This window comes from Brachycentrus maculatus, unplaced genomic scaffold (assembly GCF_059751285.1).
Source record: "Brachycentrus maculatus isolate JH-2025_06_01 unplaced genomic scaffold, ASM5975128v1 h1tg000633l, whole genome shotgun sequence".
Taxonomy (NCBI): Eukaryota; Metazoa; Arthropoda; class Insecta; order Trichoptera; family Brachycentridae; genus Brachycentrus; species Brachycentrus maculatus.
In genome coordinates this window covers 339,367-361,971 of record NW_028281369.1, presented here as the reverse complement: position 1 = coordinate 361,971, position 22,605 = coordinate 339,367, and the positions used below count along the sequence as shown (strand labels likewise).

At 33.8% G+C, this 22,605-nt stretch overlaps 1 protein-coding gene and 1 long non-coding RNA gene across 2 annotated transcripts in view; both read right to left on the bottom strand.

Moving 5' to 3' along the window:
• Positions 1-22,605, bottom strand: part of LOC148300923 (uncharacterized) — a 112,744-nt gene that overhangs the window by 73,533 nt on the left and 16,606 nt on the right. The gene's annotated exons all lie outside the window — the stretch shown is intronic.
• On the bottom strand, positions 10,998-12,458 carry LOC148300924 (uncharacterized). Its single transcript, XR_015838875.1, has 2 exons — positions 11,596-12,458; positions 10,998-11,507 (listed from the first exon to the last, which is right to left on the bottom strand). It is a non-coding gene; the product is annotated as an uncharacterized LOC148300924 (long non-coding RNA).

Genomic DNA, 22,605 nt, shown 5'->3' with positions numbered 1-22,605 from the left:
GTCTGTTACCAGGATATCATGAACCGTACGGGTCACATTTCAATCGTTATAGATTACAAATAATTTAGTCTATTGTTCCGAGATTTATACAAAAGAATTTCGCACCTAACCAGTGAGTTAAGCGTGAGTGCATAGTTTAACTGTGAAACTGATCAAATCACAAGAGGTTTTATTGGCTGTAAACGCCAGTTGGAATCTGCCGAAGGTTTAACAGCTTGACCAAGCTCGCACCTCAGTGTCGGAGGCCAGAAAAAAATACATATAACATGTTTTTTTTTACATATCACAGCTTATAACTTGCAAGGTCAGTCACGAATATTCCTTTTATTGTTCGCAGCTCACGAAACATTACTAAACGTACTCAAATATTATGTTTAGAGGCTGTCGAACTTCGATATATTCAGATAACTTCGACTGTATTTTGACCTACCCAGATATAAGATGGCGATTTGAAAACCCAAAACATCAAAGATGAAGAAGAATATGGAAGTCTGGGCATTTACGGGGCTGACGACCGTCATAGACTGGTTTAAGTGATCACTTTACACACGTGTAACATTCACCAATTCTACCCATTATTGACAACCACACTACTCAAATTCTTGGAAGTTCTATATATAGGCGTTTCTCATGTGTGTGATTATAATCCAGGATTCAGATCTCACATACTAATATAAGAGTTTCTGCTTAATAAAAAAGTTTCTTTACATCTCACCAATAGATGTCTCTAGTGAAGTTCTAGTGATTCAAGAACAAGGTTTCTAAATTGGTTCATATATATAGAACTTCCAAGAATTTGAGTAGTGTGGTTGTCAATAATGGGTAGAATTGGTGAATGTTACACGTGTGTAAAGTGATCACTTAAACCAGCCTATGACGGTCGTCAGCCCCGTAAATGCCCAGACTTCCATATTCTTCTTCATCTTTGATGAGATGTCAAAAAATAATATGAAAATAACTCCTGTAATTGGAGATAATCCAGATTTTGTGAACAAGTATTTGGACACGCCCTAAAACAACGTTTCAATCAATAACTTGATAATCATTTAAAGTAGAGTTTTTAAGTGGTATTACACAAAGTGAACGATGAATGTAAGAAGAATATGTTGCAAAAAAACATATAAATGTAGACAGAAACTACATGGTGATTTTATATTTTTATTTAAATTTAAATCATTTCATTAATTGATTCGGCAGTCACTTTGTGGTAAAATCTATCCATTTTTAATTAATGTTTCACTTAATAAATATTAAAACTTACTTAGTAAAAGAAAAAGTGGTATTTACTAAGTAAAATATTAATTAAAAATAAATTTAAATGGATAAGCTGGAGTGTCCCTTATAGACAAAATAAAGATTTTACCAGTTCGCTATCAACGCACTAAATTTTTGCACTCTAGGTAACTAGAAACAGCTGAAATGCAAATGCTTAGATGGTCAGCTGGAGTGTCCCTTGGAGACAAAATAAAGAGTTCACGCATTCGTGGAAGCCTGGCTGTAACAGGCATCAATGGTAAGGTAGAGGAAAGGCAATTGAGATGGTATGGGCACATAGGACGCAGAGACCCTGATTACATTGTGAACCAGGCGATCGCCATGGATCTTAACGAATAACATCTAGAGGAAGAATTCATGGATGCTGCAGAAAGATAACATGATTCAAGGCATGACCTAGGTGACGTTGTCCATGATAGACGGACCTACAACCTGAGGACGAGGAGAGCTGAACCCAATTGTCCACGAAGGCGATAAGTTGGGATGGAGCCAGGAAGAAGATTTATTTTATTCAGAGGTATGCGGAAGGGGGCTAAGTGAATAATTTTTATATTTAATATATATTTTTATTTAAAAACAACTATAAATATTTTATTATAACTTAATTATATTGTCTTCTGGTTTCAAAGCTAACCGCTTCTTCATCAAAACTGATAATAATAATAAGGAGGGCAAAGGAAAAAGGGAGTTTTGGGAAGGAGGTAAAGGGAAAAACTAAGGGAGGAGGATTGATGGACGGCTAGGATTCTAATGATAAATAGTAATATCTCAGACATTTCTTAAAAGTTATTAGAGAAGGTTAATTTTTTTACAAGGAGAGGTAATTCATTCCATAGTCTGGCCGCTTGGACAGAGAAAGAATTACTAAAAGACGATGTGTTATGGCGAGGAATGGAAAGTGTTCTTTCTTGGGAAGCACGAAGTGATAGACTATGATCTGAGAGGTACAAAAAATTAGTTAAGGTACATAGTCCAAAAAAAAAAAAAAAAAAAAAAATATATATATATATATATATATATATATATATATATATATATATATATATATATATATATATATATATATATATATATATATATATATATATATTTATTAGTCTTGATAAAAATATCCATAACTAAAATATTTTGACTTGGTACATTTTTTTTGCTTTCGTTTTTGAATTCAGCAATGCAAAGTGCAAAAATATCAGGTATTTTCATGCCAGTTACAAAATAAAAGTTGTAACTTGTTGGCCAGTGCTACAATTATTTAGACATCTTGTATGCTCTTTACATCGGATGTTAAAATTTCCATTTTTGGTACGCGGATCACACTTTGACAAAGGCTGCCGAAACAACATAACCAAAGCATTGTCGAACGTGGACGATCAAATCCATGGTATGCAAGGCCAGCTGGACCGAAACCAAGAATGGAATCTGCCTTCCATTACAGAATTCAACTATTAATCTCGTCGATTTGAAAACCCCTAAAACAACTATTATTTTTTGACATCTCATCAAAGATGAAGAAGAATATGGAAGTCTGGGCATTTACGGGGCTGACGACCGTCATAGACTGGTTTAAGTGATCACTTTACACACGTGTAACATTCACCAATTCTACCCATTATTGACAACCACACTACTCAAATTCTTGGAAGTTCTATATATATGAACCAATTTAGAAACCTTGTTCTTGAATCACTAGAACTTCACTAGAGACATTTATATATATATATATATATATATATATATATATATATATATATATATATATATATATATATATATATATATATATATATATATATATATATATATATATATATATTATATATTTATATATATATATATATATATATATATATATATATATATATATATATATATATATATATATATATATATATATATATATATATATATATATATATATATATATATATATATATATATATATATATATATATATATATATATATATATATATATATATATATATATATATATATATATATATATATATATATATATATATATATATATATCAGTCTTGATAAAAATATCCATAACTAAAATATTTTGGCGTGGTTTTTTTTTTTTTACTTTCGTTTTTGAATTCAGCAATGCAAAGTGCATAAAGATCAGGTATTTTCATGCCAGTTACAAAATAAAAGTTGTAAATTGTTGGCCAGTGTTATTATTTAGACATCTTGTATGCTCTTTACATTGGATGTTAAAATGTCTAATTTTTGGTACGCGGATCACACTTTGACAAAGGCTGCCGAAACAACATAACCAAAGCATTGTCGAACGTGGACGATCAAATCCATGGTATGCAAGGCCAGCTGGACCGAAACCAAGAATGGAATCTGCCTTCCATTACAGAATCCAACTATTAATCTCGTCGATTCATTAAAAATACCTTGGTGGCAATAAATAATGGATCAAGTGCCCCGTTCTTTGCTTTGAATACGGCGCGTAGCGAACCGCAGCTGTATATTTGTAATGAGATGATTTATCGATGTGTTCGTGTCCCACCCGAGCCAAAACAGGTCTCGAATCCGGTTTGTTTGCGAGTACCGGATTGGAATCCGGCGAAGGAATGTACGCGCACCGACTCACTCTACCTTTAGGCGTCGTCCTAATACAACGCAATCGCGCGGTCACCGGGCGTTCTGGCGAATATTACTTGTCGGTACAAATTCGCGATTAAACGTACAGATTTTTTTGATCTCAACATACACGAAGAAGAATATGAAATATTTTCAATATTATTAATATTTAAAGCATACTATTTTTTTGACATCTCTGTCGAAGTCTGGGCATTTACGGGGCTGACGACCGTCGTAGGCTGGTTTAAGTGATCACTTTACACACGTGTAACATTCACCAATTCTACCCATTATTGACAACCACACTACTCAAATTATTGAAAGTTCTATGTATATGAACCAATTTAGAAACCTTGTTCTTGAATCACTAGAGACATCTATTGGTGAGATGTAAAGAAGCCTTTTATTAAGCAGAAACTCTTATATTATATCTTCTTCATCTTTGATGAGATGTCAAAAAATAATATGAAAAATAACTCCTGTAATTGGAGATAGTCCAGATTTGTGAACAAGTATTTGGACATACTCAAAATGTTGTAAATATTTAAAGCATTTACTTTGTGGTTAGTTATTTTTTACTTTTATATTTTTTTTACAAAAATGTTAGTAATAGACCCAGACTTCCATATTCTTACTTTTATATATTTATTTTTTTAAGCAAAACGTTAGAAATATAAGTAAAAAACCACTCACTGGGATTTTTATGTCTACCATTATCAAGACGTACTACCCGCCTTTTCCTCAGGACAATCACTACCACAGCATGTTTGGCTTGGTGTTTCGTTATCCTCCATACCTCCATACAAAATCTGCATACTGGGTCGTATTAGGACGGCTACATACATCGCGTTGTATTGGGTCGACGCCTTAAATTGAACTGTACCTGTGGCGGTAGCGTAATGTCGGTTTTATTGGATAATAAAACAGTCCATGAAATCGCGAGAAAATCAACACCATTCTCAAATGGTGTCGATTTTCAGACGAGCAGGCAGACGAAAATTGAATTTGACAGATACCTACCATTATTTTACACACAGCGAAGGTTTGATAGTCCCAAGAATTAACAATAAATATGGGAGTCCAACACTGCAATATATCGCTCCGAACATTTTTAATTTGTTGCCGACGGATGTTAGAGGTCAAAATAAAATATGGAACAAAGGCAAAATAAAGGAATGGGTAAATGGTCAAGAGTTAATTTTATGAAAATTGTAAAAAGTTTATATTCTTAATTTTTTCTCTTTTTTCTGTCTATATTAGGTAAAAATCGTTAAAAACAATAAAAAAAATGTATTCAAAAAGAACTCCACCGAAAAGACACACAAGGTTGCTTGGTGGGTCTCTGCAAAAAAAAGTTCTAAAAATGTAAAAAAAAAAATAATAACCCACTGAACACAAATAACAAACAGTGCTGCCATTATAACCATTTCAAAGTGTATCATTGCTATTGAAAACCCCTATATTACATGGACTGAAGATGGTTATAATGAAATGGTTATAATGGCAGCACTGTTTGTTATTTGTGTTCAGTGGGTTATTTATTTATTTTTTTACATTTATAACTTTTTTTTGCAGAGACCCACCAAGCCACCCTGTGTGTCTTGTCAGTGGAGTTCTTTTTTAATACATTTTTATTGTTTTTAAGGATTTTAACCTAATATAGACACAAAAAATTAAGAAAATATGCCACTAGTTTAACTTTTAGATTTTTTAAATGATTTACTTGGTAAATATCAATTTCTTATTTTGTAACACGTGTTTCGGTGCACTACGTATGCATAATTTTCAAACGCCGTATGTGAAGCTTAATCTACAACATTTTGAGTGTGTCCAAATACTTGTTCACAAAATCTGGATTATCTCCAATTACAGGAGTTATTTTCATATTATTTTTTGACATCTCATCAAAGATGAAGAAGAATATGGAAGTCTGGGCATTTACGGGGCTTACGACCGTCATAGGCTGGTTTAAGTGATCACTTTACACACGTGTAACATTCACCAATTCTACCCATTATTGACAACCACACAACTCAAATTCTTGGAAGTTCTATATATATGAACCAATTTAGAAACCTTGTTCATGAATCAGATTGTTCAGATTTTGTGAACAAGTATTTGGACACACTCAAAATGTTGTAAATAAATTATCTGGTCAAATTATAAGCCTAATAATAAAAATGAAAATGGTATTTTCTGGCGTTTCTCATGTGTGTGATTATAATCCAGGATTCGGATCTCACATACTAATATAAGAGTTTCTGCTTAATAAAAAAGCTTCTTTACATCTCACCAACAGATGTCTCTAGTGAAGTTCTAGTGATTCATGAACAAGGTTTCTAAATCGGTTCATATATATAGAACTTCCAAGAATTTGAGTAGTGTGGTTGTCAATAATGGGTAGAATTGGTGAATGTTACACGTGTGTAAAGTGATCACTTAAACCAGCCTATGACGGTCGTAAGCCCCGTAAATGCCCAGACTTCCATATTCTTCTTCATCTTTGATGAGATGTCAAAAAATAATAAGCTTTATCTAAATTAGAGATTTTTAATTTTAAGTTTTACTTGGAAATAAACACTTCCATATATATGTACATACATAAAAATGTTAATATCATCAGTATTAATTTTTTTTAAGGAATAACCTGCAAAGCCTCTATTAGAGGCTTGTCTGCAGGTAGGATAGTAAGGATAGGGAATGTAAATGTGAAATATAAATTACAAACACCCAGACCAATTGAAAATAAATCTTTCTTGGATTTTATTTTTCACTTGGCGGCAATCGAACCCGCCACGCAGTCGAGCGTCTACCCAACTACGCCACGGCGCCTGTCATTTCATTTATTATATATTACATTTCATATATTGATGTGAAGAATAAGTATTTAATGTCATTTTAAATATTAAAATTACAGTACATTTCTCGCTGGGCAATGCTGACCCATGGACTCTCTACAGCGCTGTCGGTAACACTGGTAAGGGTTCAGACCGTTACCTTTCTAGCATTATAACTGTCGATGGGACAGAGTGTCTGGACGTAGAGTCAACCCTTCAAATGCTGTTGCTGAAACTCGTACCTCCAGAGTCTCGGGTTGGAGAAGGAGACCACCACAGACAGGTTCGTAGTCTGTCTCGTCTCCCTCCACGCGATGTGGCTGGTGTGTCGGGGTCTGCTATTGTACCCTTTTCGGTGGCGGAGGTTGAAGTTGTCGTGCAGGGACTTGGACCAACAAAGGCACCGGGTATAGACAGAATTACGAGCCTAATTGTAAAGAATACATGGAAATTTTCACGAGACGAGATGCTCCAGGTGATGAATACATGCCTTCGACGGGGAATATTCCCCAAAGTATGGAAGCGTGGTTTGCTTAGGGTGATACCTAAAGGGAATGACAAGCTGAGGTCGGATCCCGGGGCTTACCGGCCGATCACACTTCTTCCCCTAATGGGAAAGGTTTTTGAAAAACTGATTAGACGAAGGCTTGATGTCTCCTTGTCGCCTCCCTGTGACCGTCAGTTTGGATTTGTTCGAGGGAAATCGACTGAGCACTCCATCCTATATGCACTGAATTGGGTGAAAGATAGCAGAGAAAAGTACGTCATGGGAGTATTTCTGGATATATCTGGTGCCTTTGATAACGCTTGGTGGCCGATGGTTCTCTTAAAACTGAAGAACCGGCTATGTCCGAGATATCTTTTTAAAATCGTTGCTAGTTATTTTGCTGATAGAGAGGTATCCATCAGGTATGGCGATACTTGTGTGGTTCGAACATCTACTATGGGCTGCCCTCAGGGTTCGGTTCTTGGGCCGACCCTGTGGAACCTTTTGTTTGACGACCTTTTATTACTTCCGCTGCCGAAGGGTTGCACTACGGTGGCTTATGCGGATGATGCGCTTCTTCTTGTCTCGGGAGGTTCAAGATCTATGATAGAGAAGAAGGCTAGTGATGCTTTGAATGAAATCTTAAAATGGGGTGAAAGAAACAAACTCTCTTTCTCGCCTCACAAGACGATTGGCTTGATGCTGCGTGGTAACCTGAATAGGGAGAGAAATCCTGTTGTAAAGATGGACGGGAAGAGCATCAGGTTTCAGGACCATGTCCGGTATCTTGGTGTTCAACTGGACAGATCTCAGTCGTTCCTCACGCACATCAAGACCGCCTCGGTAAAGGCTAAAAATTTGTTTTTCCATTTGCGTCGCCTAAGTTGTGTTGAATGGGGTATTCGTTCTCCAGCCCTGCGGATACTATATCGTGGATCCTATGTGGCTCAGGTTACGTATGCGGCTCAGGTATGGGTACATCGTTTGGATATCGGGGTGGCTAGACTGGCACTGCTTCGTGGACAGAGGGTTCCCTTGCTGGCACTGACAAGGGCATATCGGACTGTGGCGTCTGAGACCCTTCCTGTGCTCGCAGGAGTTCTCCCGATAGACTTGGAGACCAGAGAGGCAGTAGCAAAACGGTCTGTGAGGAAAGGAGAGAGTTTGGAATACTTCGGTATCGTGCTGCGCCCTTCCGAGACAGGATTTAGCGAGTTATGTAACGTCATGCGAGGCTTAACTCTCAATCAATGGCAGAATAGATGGGATATGGCACAAACAGGGAGATGGACGTGGTCTTTTTTACCTTCCATCAGACACAGGATGTGTAGCGAGTTTTTGGTTTTTGATCATCATACTGCACAAATGGTCTCTGGTCACGGGGAGTTTAGAGACAAGCTTTATAAGCTTGGACTTTCCTCTGTTTCGGGCTGTGCTTGCGGCGATGAACATCAATCAGCCGAACACATCCTGTGGCATTGTGTGCTATTGGATGACGCCAGAGATGAGATGCTGAATGGTCTGACAGGGGTCATGCGACCAGCGTGGAATGTGGATCTGATGGCCAACAGTACGAATTTTGCACTCTTCCGTCGGTTTGTCCGGACTTGGGTATCTCGTTGGGAACTCCTCAGATGCGCGGACGCCTAGGTGAGATTGATTTGGTGGGACAGGCTGCTGTTCCTGTGGGATGCTGATACGGCCAGGACTGTGCTTCCTTCCGAGCGGAACGCACACGTTCTTTTGTGTTTTGTCCTCCCCTTACGGGGGTGGTATTTGGATCCTCTGCCTTTGTTAACCCAGGAAGTCCTTCTTTATTAATGGTTTTTTTTCTTCTCTTAATGTATATAACGGTGTTTTTTGTTTTTAAATATTAGTTACTAGTTCTCTATTACTTTAGTCTTTAAGTCATTGTTTGTGTTCGTCTTAAATTGTATTCTGTTTTTTTTTTATTCTTGGAAACATTGTTATTTTTTTTTTTTTGTTGTGTTCTTATTGTTTTTATTTTATTAAAATTAAAAGAGGTAATGAGGGGATCCCGAGGGGTGGGGACGAAGTGTCGGCCTCTGTCCGTACATCCTCCTCCCCCCTCATTAATTGAATAGAGCAATATTTATTTCTTCAGAAATATTTTGAAGATTTTCCTCTATGTGCAGCTGACAGAGAGTCCCTCAGGACTCTATAACTGCTGCGGGTGGATGGTGGGCTCAGATTCCAAAAAAAAAGTACATTTCTCGCTGTTGAAGTGATTTCTCACGAAAATATCGCTTTATAAATTATCCAATAAATAAATATTTTATCACACCGTAAAAATTGCAAAGTGTGAGGAGATGAGGTTTAACCTTTCCCTTCCGGTGTTAAAATAAAACGCGCGTCCCGGTGTTGGGTAGTCACTACACAATAAAAAATTAGCGATTTTAAATTGGAAAAATACGGAAATTCATAGCTAATCCCCTAATTAATTATAAATTAAGTCAAATTTTTAAAAATTTAGATTTATTTACTGAAAACATTAAAAAAAAATAATCTGACAACTCTCACGAAACAAGCATAGGTCCGCTCATGTCGGGAGCTCAAGAGCAACTGACCGCTAGCTAGAGAACATTGAGCTTTGAGCTCCTCACGCTTACACAGTGCACGTATGTAAGAGTGAGATGCAAATATAGTGCCGCGGTTCCCGCACTCTTCACGCGCTGTTTATATATAATACCACCGATGTACTCGATTAATTCTGATTATTATCAATATTATTTTTTAAATCAATGCGTAAATATGTTATGGAGGAATACCTAAAATCTTAGCCTTGTATTTATTATATTTATAGAGATATTATGGTTATTAGAAGCAATGTGTACTAGGTACACAACACCGGGATGGGAAGGTTAAGAAAATCATTTTTAACCTTTCCCTACCGGTGCTAAAATAAAACGCGCGTCCCGGTGTTGGTATCACAATAAAAAATATGCGATTTTAAATCGGAAAATTACGGACATTTATAGCTTATCCCCTTAATTAATTATTAATGAAGTTAAAAATTATAATACTTGAGATTTATTTGCTGAAAACATTAAATCGTAAATTTTTAGTTGTGCATGTTTTCGGAATGCCCATAAAATGTACATATATATCCCAGCAAAAACGGTTTATTTCAAACTTAATATTTACTCGCTATAGGGCAGAAAGTGTTGTTTTTGCATTTTGAAGAAAGGGTATTATTTAATTTTTTATTAAATATACTAAATATTTTTCAAATGGAGAGAAAACCTTCAGGTTTTACCTAAAAAGATCTGTTGCAGAGTAAAAAGTTCAATTGGCAAACAAGTGGCTTGATATTTATTTATAATGCATTTTATTATATTCTTAAACTATAAAAATTATGGTTATTAGAAGCAATGTGTACAAGGTACACAACACCGGGAAGGAAGGGATAATTAAGTGATAAAATGCTTCGCGACGGAATTCCCCATAAAGTTGTATGGAATATCTCCTCGTCTCACGTTTCTGCAGATCGGATACCGTTACCGGCTCGAACAAGCTATCTGCCTCATTCAAAGGAGAGACATATACAGTATCTACTCAATGAATTAGGGCCACGCAGAATTTCACGCAATTTCTCAATTCAAACAGGAATAACTCAGAGAAAACCTTAAATAAAACAACATTGAATTTTATTTACACATGAACACTTTATTACGCTTAAATTATGCATATATTTTCATATAAATATAGTTAGTATTTAGTATTTCCACCTTTGGCAGAAATAACTGCCTCAATTCTTTTTGGCATACTTAAAATGCACTGTTTTATTATGTTTTTTATTTCTTCGTCTTCTGACCAATTTTTTTGAATATTTTTTTTTTGACAGTCTACTGTCGGATTTGGAAATGAGTAAACCTTATTTTTTAACATGCTCCATACGTTTTCTATAGGATTAAGGTCCGGAGAATTTCCAGGCCAGGGGAGCAAAGGCAGATTTTTGTTAGACAAAATTTTTATTATTGATTTAGCCCGGTGGCAAGGTGCCCCATCCTGCATGAAGGTGTATGGACCTTCTGTTGGGTCGAGTGTATGGTAGAAGGGCAATAAAATTCGTTCGAGGACCTGCTTATAGGAATTTTGGTTCATTGTTCCTTCCACGAAAAACAACGGCCCAGGTAAATTGTTAATAATACATGACCATATCATTGTTGCAGGGGGGTGTTTGATAACTTTTACCACACAGGCCTCATTGTAACGTTCCATTGGTGCTCTCCTGACGAATCGACGGCTCTCTGTCACGGCTTCTAACCGGCACTCATCACTAAAGATGACCTGAAAAATAATGAAAATTTAAGTTTAATTCAAATATATAAGTTTATTTACTAAAATGATATGTTGAAAATTCAATTTAAATAAATACCTTTTTCCAATCATCTACCGAGTAATTTCGATGTAGCCTGGCCCATTTTAATCTATCCGCTTTCATTCGTGGTGTCAATTTTGGTACTTTTACAGGGCGCCTGCATTTCAGATTTACTTCGTAAAGACGTCGCCTCAGTGTTGATACCGATATATTTATACCCTCTTCTTCCAATTTTATTTTTAATGTTTTAACTGATGCACTACGGTTTTTTAACGCACTTTGAACGATTTTTCGATCAGTCCTCGGTGTTGATTTTCTAATCCTACGACAGTTCTTTCGCCGATTGCTGGAGGCGGGTGACTGATTTTTTATTGATTTTGAAATTCTGTCCACTGTTTGATGAGAAACGTTTTCTTTTTTTGAAATTTCTCTATTAGATAGTATTCCTAATTTCAGTAGCACTATAACACTAGACTTTTTTTCCTCAGAAATGTCTTTACTTTTTCCCATTTTGTCTTTTTCAAAAAAAACACTTGTGTTTACAAAAAAAATTATACTTTATGAACTAAAATTAAAAATTAAGTTTTTTTCACAAGACACGATAACTATATAACCTCTCTGAACAAAACAATAACCAGAACTCAAGAAACTTCACTAATAAATAAGATAGGACTAATTTTTGAACTTTCAACTATCTGTCTACCTGTGCTAATTAGGGACCTTTCTCAGAAAAAGGGTTTTAAATTTTGTAAAGGCTTAAATAATCCAGGTATATTTTACATATTATTGAAGGTAATATACATGATATTAGATGTCAATAGAAAACTTAAAGTATTTATGTAAAATAAATATAATAATCCAAAAGATTTCAGAGTATTCAAAAAAATAATGGGTGGCCCTAATTCATTGAGTAGATACTGTATGTATGTGCATAACATATATGTGTGTGGAAGAGGTATCAAGTCTTGCACATGTTGGTGATTTTACAGGAAAAGCAACAAGCTGTGGAGATGTATTACACATCTCGTGAGAGGCGATTCGTCTTGTTATCAAAAACTGAATTTCAAATGGAGAAAAAACATTTAGATTTTACCTAAAAAGATCTGTTGCAAAGTAAAAAGTTCAATAAGTGGCTTGATATTTATTTTGAATACATTTTATTATATTTTTAAACTTTAAAAACAATCTCCTGAAAAATCATTTTGATATGTGACGTTGTTGAAAGGAGTGAGCGACACGAGGGGTTGATGCTCTCAGGTGGCATTCTAAAGACATGTCCCGACCATGTCCACCTTCTCCTCTTCAGGACTTCCAGTATAAGGAGCTGCTGGGTTCTTCTCCTCACATCCTCATTCCTGACAAAGTCATACTACTTTATGCCCAGTATTCGCCTCAGGCACCTATTCTCAAAAACATGAATTAATAATTCAATAATTAAGTAGATAACTAACTTACAAACCATCACGCCGCTTCCCCGCAGGGGTAGGCAGAGAGAATAGAGCGCCACACCACTCTGTCCTTGCAAATATTCTTCGCCTCTTCCACGTTCATGCATCTCCTCATACATACCCGCCGATTGTTTCGACTCCTAACCTGACCGCTTTCAAGTATTTGGCATACCTGATCGTGCCTAGTTTTTCTCGGTATTTCTCTGCTCCTTTTTCCAGTTACATTCGCCTCATAAATTTGTTTTACCGTTCTTTCCTCACCCATTCGTTCTACATGTTCAAACCATCTCAACGCTAGTTTCTTAATTTTATCGATAATGCTTATCTCAGCCTTGCATTCTTTCCTTATTTCACTATTCGAACATCTATCATACAGCGTTTTGTCGCAAATTCTTCTGAAATCATAGAATATCAATTAAGGCGGGATAATCGACAGCCCAGAACTCAATTTTCTTTTAACCGAGGTAATTGAATTATTGTCCGCCTCCGTAGTGTAATGGTCAGCATGCTCGGCTACCGTTCTGGAGGTCCCGGGCTCGATTCCCAGGGGGTTTTAATAAATATAAGTGATTTTTTCACTCTAATATTTATTCAATATTACACTGGACTGGTACCTGAAGTGGAGGGCTGATCACCTTTCCTTCATGTGTAATCGATCGAGATAACACTGCGTTTATATGAAGCAGTGCCCTATGCACCATTGGGGTGCGGTAAGGGATTTATTATTAATTGAATTATTTGCCTAAAAAGCGGTTTTGTACTGAAAAAACAAGATGTTCTTCGAAATAAATAAGTGGTTTTGAAAAGAAAAGAGTCATTGAAAGGTGAGGAAGTAAAAAAAATTATATATATATTTTTTCAAAATACAAATATGTATTCTAAAAAACAAAGAAATATCCAATATACATTCTTTTAAAAAATCGGGCGTGAACAGACATGTGACCTATCCGGTGGAATGAATTTAGTGAAATAAATGTATGGTTTTGAAAGGTAAGGAGTTAAAAAAAATAATATAAAAATATTTTTTCAATAAGTATATATATTTTTAAAAACACACAAAAATCCAATACATATTCTAAAAAAAATTTGGCGTGAAATCACGTCCGGCTTCTAGAGCAGCCGGACGCTTACTGAATTATATCATTGCGAGTATAAAATACTGTTTTTGTATTGAAAACATAAATTTTTCTTCGAAATAATAAAAATAATAATAAATCTTTATTCCAGCTTGACTAAGTGGTGGGTGCAATACTTAGCCAGCTATATGTTTTACAACATTTTTTTTTTAAATAAAATTAAAATAATAAACAAATAAAAATAAAAATAATAAAAAGAAGCGGCGGAAGAAAAAAAATATGAAAAAGAAATGAATATATGGTTTTGAAAAGAAAAGAGTCATTGAAATGTAAGTATACCAAGACTTCCATATTCTTCTTCATCTATGTTGAGATGTCAAAAAAGTACTGTCAATGTAAACTGAGCTTCAGAGACAGATTTTCACTGTGACAAGCCGCTTTGAAAACCATGACCATATGGAGTTTTCCAGAAGGTAGGTACAGGGTGGCGCAAAATCAATCACCCTATCGGAAGATGTTATAATTTTTTCAAATGGCGTCGTACGTCAATCATATTTAAAATTTGTAAACTAGACAGTTGTAGTATACAAACAAATTAAGGAAGACTCAAAATTAATAATCTAATTTTGCTTTTTAATAACTTGGAAATGGAAATCTTTATTTGGACCTTAACAATTTTTTTCTGTTAAGTGGAAAAGATGATATCCGTCAAGTGGCTGCCGCCAGTGTTGATACTATAGAAGACCCTTTTTGTGTGTGATTGACGGGATGCCAGAGCAGGATATTTAAAAGAAATACGTACTTACAGTTTGTTTATTGATATAAAATTCTTACACGATTTGATAACGATTTGATATTAACTTATTATAATTTATCTAATGGATTATTGAACTTTAAATTAAATAAGAAGCTAAAATATGCATCTTTTAACAATCAAGCGATGGCAGGCGATTCTCCCTCCGCGCTCCGGTTGGCTGCTTTTGTTGAATCCGCTCAGTGTTGTCAACCTGACAGTAGCAGTATAATTCAGTGTTGTCAACCTGACAACACCAAATGGCGTGGCCGGACGGCTACAATACACATTTGCGCCCGTTTCATCAATCCTTTTTATATTCATATAAAAAATAATATAACACCAAATGGTGCATAGGGCACTGCTTCATATAAACGCAGTGTTATCTCGATCGATTACACATGAAGGAAAGGTGATCAGCCCTCCACTTCAGGTACCAGTCCAGTGTAATATTGAATAAATATTACTGTGAAAAAATCACTTATATTTATTAGACCCCCCTTGGGAATTGATTTTTTTTTGTAAAATATAAATATTTGTGTTTTTATTATTTACAGAAATACTTAAATTTTATACGATTGCTGTAAGTCTAATCGGCTCATTATTAGAAATAGGTATCAAATTGTGATAAAGTGGATTCGAACCGAGAAACTCTGGAGTCAAGAGTCCGCGACACTTACCGCGGGACCACAACCCGACACAGCACGGCTGTCCAAACTCAAAACACAGTAAGGGACATTTTTTTGTAGTACGTTTTTTTTTGCATTTTTGGAGTAAATAGATTCTACTTAGTCCAAAAATGCAAAAAAAAACGTACTACAAAAAAATGTCCCTCACTCTGTGCAGCTGTCTAGTTCACAAAAGTCAAATATGATGGATGTACGACGCCATTCGCAAAAAATATAACATCTTCCGATTGGGTGATTAATTTTGCGCCACCCTGTACTGGAATACTAGAGCACGCCAACTGACAGTTGGAACATTTCCTGAGACTGATAATTTCTAATACACTTTCCACTATTCATTAGAAAATCGCCCATCGATCTGGCGACTCGCCCGCAGTGGCATTGGAAATCGCCCAAGGTTAGGCCAACATCTACAGGGAATCCGAACTGATGGGGATGTGGCCTGTTCGGATTTTGAAAAGTTCGGATTAGCAGAGAAACTTGTAATACATTACGTTCATAGTACTCAACACTACAGTAATTCAGTACGTTCATAGTACTCAACACTACAGTAATACAGTACGTTCATAGTACTCAACACTACAGTAATACAGTACGTTCATAGTATTCAACACTGCAGTAATACAGTACGTTAATAGTACTCAACACCACAGTAGTGACTTAGATTGCGTCGTATAAGTACTATGTGACATCGCTTATTTTAATACGTTTAAGAGAAATATTGTTGATGTCGATTTGACTAGTTGATAAAAAATTCTATTATTTGATAAAAACATGTAATGTAAGTTTATTATAGTTATACTTTTATGTACATGACAGTTTATTTTTATTTTTATTTTTAGATTACTTAAGTGAAAACCTCTAACCCTTATCCGCACTCAGTGGTGCATGAGCACTACATCGTATTGACGCAGTATTATCTTGATCGTTACTTATATGAAGGCGCGGTGATCAGCCCTGCGCTTCTCGTACCAGTCCAGGGTAATATTAAATAAAAATTAGAGTGTGAAATTACTATTATTTATTTTCACTCCCCCTGGTAATCGAACCACGCTAGCTAGACACGCTAACCATTAAATAAAAATTAATACTAAAATAATAAAACCCTTATCCGCACCCCAATGGTGCATAGGGCACTGCGTCATATAAACGCAGTGTTATCTTGATCGTTTACACATGAAGGAAAGGTGATCAGCCCACCGCTTCAGGTACCAGTCCAGAATAATATTGAATAAATATGACAGTGAAAAAATAACTTATATTTATTTTACCTCCCTTGGGAATCGAACCCGGGACCTCCAGAACGGTAGCCGAGCGTGCTGACCATTACACTACGGAGGCGGACAAAAAATTAGAGTGTAAAAATCACTAATATTTATTTTCACTCCCCCTGGTAATCGAACCACGCTATCTAGACACGCTAACCATAACACCATAGAGGCGGACAAAAAAACCTTAATCTAATGGAATGAAAACGTTATCAATCAAATTGACAAATTTGATTGATAACTTTTTCCGACCGTGACGTCATTGATTGTATTTTCTTTCGAAGGGAGTCGATTAGATCATTGATTTGTTAGAATTATTGGGAATTACTCACTACAGTTCAAGACCGCATCCGCGTTGCGTGTTACTCACATATTTCTGTGAATCCAAGTCGTCTACTATATTATTAATAATAATAATAATAATTTATTTGAGAAAATTATTTTACTAATCGATATATCGGTCACTCCTTTCAACAACGTCATATATAAAAAAATCGTCAATTTTCAGTTGTGCATGTTTTCGGAATGTCCAGAAAATGTACTATATCCCATCAAAAGCGGCATATTTTTAACTTAATATTTACCCGCTACAGGGCAGAATGTGTTGTTTTTGCATTTTGAAGAAAATGTATTGTTTAATATTTTTTTTTAAATATACTAAATAGTATTCAAATGGAGAAAAAACATTCAGGTTTTACCTAAAAAGATCTGTTGCACAGTAAAGTATAGTAGTGGCTCGATATTTATTTTTGATAAGTACATTGTATTATATTTTTAAACTTTAAAAACGTCCTCCTGAAAAATCTAGTTTTTTGATTTATGACGTTCTTGAAAGGAGTGAGCGATTTGTCAGACAGCTGGTGAATTTGGGTATAGGCAATATATTGTAAGAACCTTCTTCTTCTTCTTCAAACCCTCATCTGCACCCAATGGTGCATCGGACACTGCATCATATAAACGCAGTGTCATCTTGATCATGACCACATGAAGGAAAGGTGATCAGCCCTGTGCTTCAGGTACCAGTCCAGGGTAATATTGAATAAATATTATTTAATATAAAACCCTCATCCGCACCCCAATGGTGCATAGGGCACTGCTTCAAATGAACACAGTGTTATCTTGATCGTTTACACACGAAGTGTAATAACTATTAAAAACTAATAACTATAAAATAACTATAAAAAAATAATATAATACCCAATGGTGCATAGGGCACTGCTTCATATAAACGCAGTGTTATCTCGATCAGGTACCAGTCCAGGGTAATATTGAATAAATATTACAGTGAAAAAATCACTTATATTTATTTGAACCCCCCTGGGAATCGAAACCGGGACCTCCAGAACGGTAGCCGATCGTGCTGACCATTACACTACGGAGGCGGGCAAAAACACTTATATTTATTTAACCCCCCCTGAGAATCGAACCTCCAGTACGGAAGCCGAGCATGCTGACCATTACACTACGGAGGCTGACCTTACTCCAAACTTAGTTGTGTTTATCGGCCCCACATGTATTTTGTCATGTCCTCGCGTATTATAATGATCAATACGCATGTACCCAAACACGCTAACCGCTGATTCTCTCCGGCGATCGCGGAATTCGACATTGAATCGGCAGTGAAATCGATAGCGCTTATCAATAATAAGTTTGTACTATTTTCGCGGACAAACCATGAGAATACACGAGAATGACAGGTGAACTGGGTGGTCTGGTACCACTTACGGCACACCACAACAAGTAGTTATTAGCTATTGCAGGTACGTGTAGTTTTACAAAAGAAAGTAACGCTGCGGTAAAAAGTTCGATCGACTGACACACTAAACGCCGAACTATCACTACATGTCGCTCACTCCTTTCAAGAACGTCATAAGTCAAAATACTTGATTTTTCAGGAGAACGTTTTTAAAGTTTGAAAATATAATACAATGTATTAAAAATAAATATCAAGCCACTTACTGAAATTTTTACTGTGCAACATATCTTTTTAGGTAAAACCTGAAGGTTTTTTCTCCATTTGAAAAATATTTAGTTTATTTTAAAAAATAATTAAACAATACCTTTTCTTCAAAATGCAAAAACAACACTTTCTGCCCTGTAACGAATAAATATTAAGTTAAAAATATGCCTCTTTTTCTGGGATATAGTACATTTTCTGGGCATTCCGAAAATATGCACAACTGAAAATTGACGTTTTTTGATTTATGACGTTCTTGAAAGGAGTGAGCGATGTGTGCGGTGTCTATTAGTGCAATTACATAGTCCCAAGACAGACTTGGAAATACAACGCATGTGATTCAAACATGTCACTCACTCCTTTCAAGAACGTCATAAATCAAAAATCGACAATTTTCAGTTTTGCGTGTTTTCAAATGCCCAGAAAATGTACTATATCCTAGAAAAAGAGGCATATTTTAACTTAATATTTACCCGCTACAGGGCAGATAGTGTTGTTTTTGCATTTTTAAAGAATAGATACTGTTTAATTATTCTTTTAAATATACTAAATATTTTTCAAGTTGCTTTATAATTTGGACTGAGAAACTATCAATAAATCCAAAAAAAAATATTATGTAAAAAAAAATGATAATTTCTGACTGGAAAGATTTGACTGCTCGCTACTGTATTTACTCGTATCGTGCGCAGAGACACGCCTGGCTCCTCGCGCCGCCTGGTGGTCGCGTGGCGAATTGTATGTTTGCGAGTAACCCCTTAAGGGTGCACATTTTCGACTGTCATGCGTTTTAATTTATAGATAATTTCCTACGTGGAAGTCTGCCTCGAAACCATAATACTGCACGAACATTTGTAATTATCGCGATTATAAAAATTGTTATTTATCAAAGCATTTATACAGTATTACGTGTTCCAGTTATCTGCTGCTAATAGCTCCAATCATTATAATAATGAAAGAAAGCGAATTACGAGTGGCCGATTGTAAGATAGGAAAACAAATTTAATTGCACAGAGTCAACAACCTTTTTTAAACAATCAATTGAAATAGGTACTGCAGAACTCATATATATTATAGAACCATAATTATTCCATATATTATATATATATATATATATATATATATATATATATATATATATATATATATATATATTTATATATATATATATATATATACATATATATATATATATATATATATATATATATATATATATATATATATATATATATATATATATATATATATATATATATATGAATATATATATGTATATATATATATATATATATATACATATATATATATATATATATATATATATATATATATATATATATATATATATATATATATATATATACATATATATATATATTTATATATATATATGTATATATATATATATATATGTATATATATATATATATATATATATATATATATATATATATATATATATATGTATATATATATGTATATATATATATATATATATATATATACATATATATATATATATATATATATATATATATATATATATATATATATATATATATATATATATATATATATATATATACATATATATATATATTTATATATATATATATATATATATATATATATATATATATATATATATATATATATATATATATATATATATATAAATATATATAAATATATATATATATGTATATATATATATATATATATATATATATATATATATATATATATATATATATATATATATATATATATATATATATGTATATATATATATATATATATACATATATATATATATACATATATATATATATATATATATATATATATATATATATATATATATATATATATATATACATATATATATATATACATATATATATATATATATATATATATATATATATATATATATATATATACATATATATATATATATACATATATATATGTATATATATATATATATATATATATATATGTATATATATATGTATATATATATATATATATATATACATATATATATATATATATATATATATATATATACAGTATCTACTCAATGAATTAGGGCCACCCACTATTTTTTTGAATACTCTGAAATCTTTTGGATTATTATATTTATTTTACATAAATACTTTAAGTTTTCTATTGACATCTTATATCATGTATATTACCTTCAATAATATGTAAAATATACCTGGATTATTTAAGCCTTTACAAAATTTCAACCCCATTTTCTGAGAAAGGTCCCTAATTGTCACAGGTAGACAGATAGTTGAAAGTTCAAAAAATAGTCCTATCTCATTTATTAGTGAAGTTTCTTGAGTTCTGGTTGTTGTTTTGTTCAGAGAGGTTATATAGTTATCGTGTCTTGTGAAAAAAACTTAATTTTTAATTTTAGTTCATAAAGTATAATTTTTTTTTGTAAACACAAGTGGTTTTTTTGAAAAGGACAAAATGGGAAAAATTAAAGACATTTCTGAGGAAAAAAAGTCTAGTGTTATAGTGCTTCTGAAATTAGGAATACTATATAATAGAGAAATTTCAAAAAAAGAAAACGTTTCTCGTCAAACAGTGGACAGAATTTCAAAATCAATAAAAAATCAGTCACCCGCCACCAGCAATCGGCGAAAGAACTGTCGTAGGATTAGAAAAACAACACCGAGGACTGATCGAAAAATCGTTCAAAGTGACTTAGAAAACCGTAGTGCATCAGCAAAAACATTAAAAATAAAATTGGAAGAAGAGGGTATAAATATATCGGTATCAACCTGAGGCGACGTCTTTACGAAGTAAATCTGAAATGCAGGCGCCCTGTAAAAGTACCAAAATTGACACCACGAACGAAAGCGTATCGATTAAAATGGGCCAGGCTTCATCGAAATTACTCGGTAGATGATTGGAAAAAGGTATTTATTTAAATTGAATTTTCAACATATCATTTTAGTAAATAAACTTATATATGTGAATTAAACTTAAATTTTCATTATTTTTCAGGTCATCTTTAGTGATGAGTGCCGGTTAGAAGCCGTGACAGAGAGCCGTCGATTCGTCAGGAGAACACCAATGGAACGTTACAATGAGGCCTGTGTGGTAAAAGTTATCCAACACCCCCCTGCAACAATGATATGGTCATATATTATTAACAATTTACCTGGGCCGTTGTTTTTCGTGGAAGGAACAATGAACCAAAATTCCTATAAGCAGGTCCTCGAACGAATTTTATTGCCCTTCTACCATACACTCGACCCAACAGAAGGTCCATACACCTTCATGCAGGATGGGGCACCTTGCCACCGGGCTAAATCAATAATAAATTTTTTGTCTAACAAAAATCTGCCTTTGCTCCCCTGGCCTGGAAATTCTCCGGACCTTAATCCTATAGAAAACGTATGGAGCATGTTAAAAAATAAGGTATACTCATTTCCAAATCCGACAGTAGACTGTCTAAAAAAAAATATTCAAAAAATTTGGTCAGAAGACGAAGAAATAAAAAACATGATAAAACAGTGCATTTTAAGTATGCCGAAAAGAATTGAGGCAGTTATTTCTGCCAAAGGTGGAAATACTAAATACTAACTATATTTATATGAAAATATATGCATAATTTAAGCGTAATAAAGTGTTCATGTGTAAATAAAATTCAATGTTGTTTTATTCAAGGTTTTCTCTGAGTTATTCCTGTTTGAATTGAGAAATTGCGTGAAATTCTGCGTGGCCCTAATTCATTGAGTAGATACTGTATATATATATATATATATATATATATATATATATATATATATATATATATATATATTATATGTAGATTA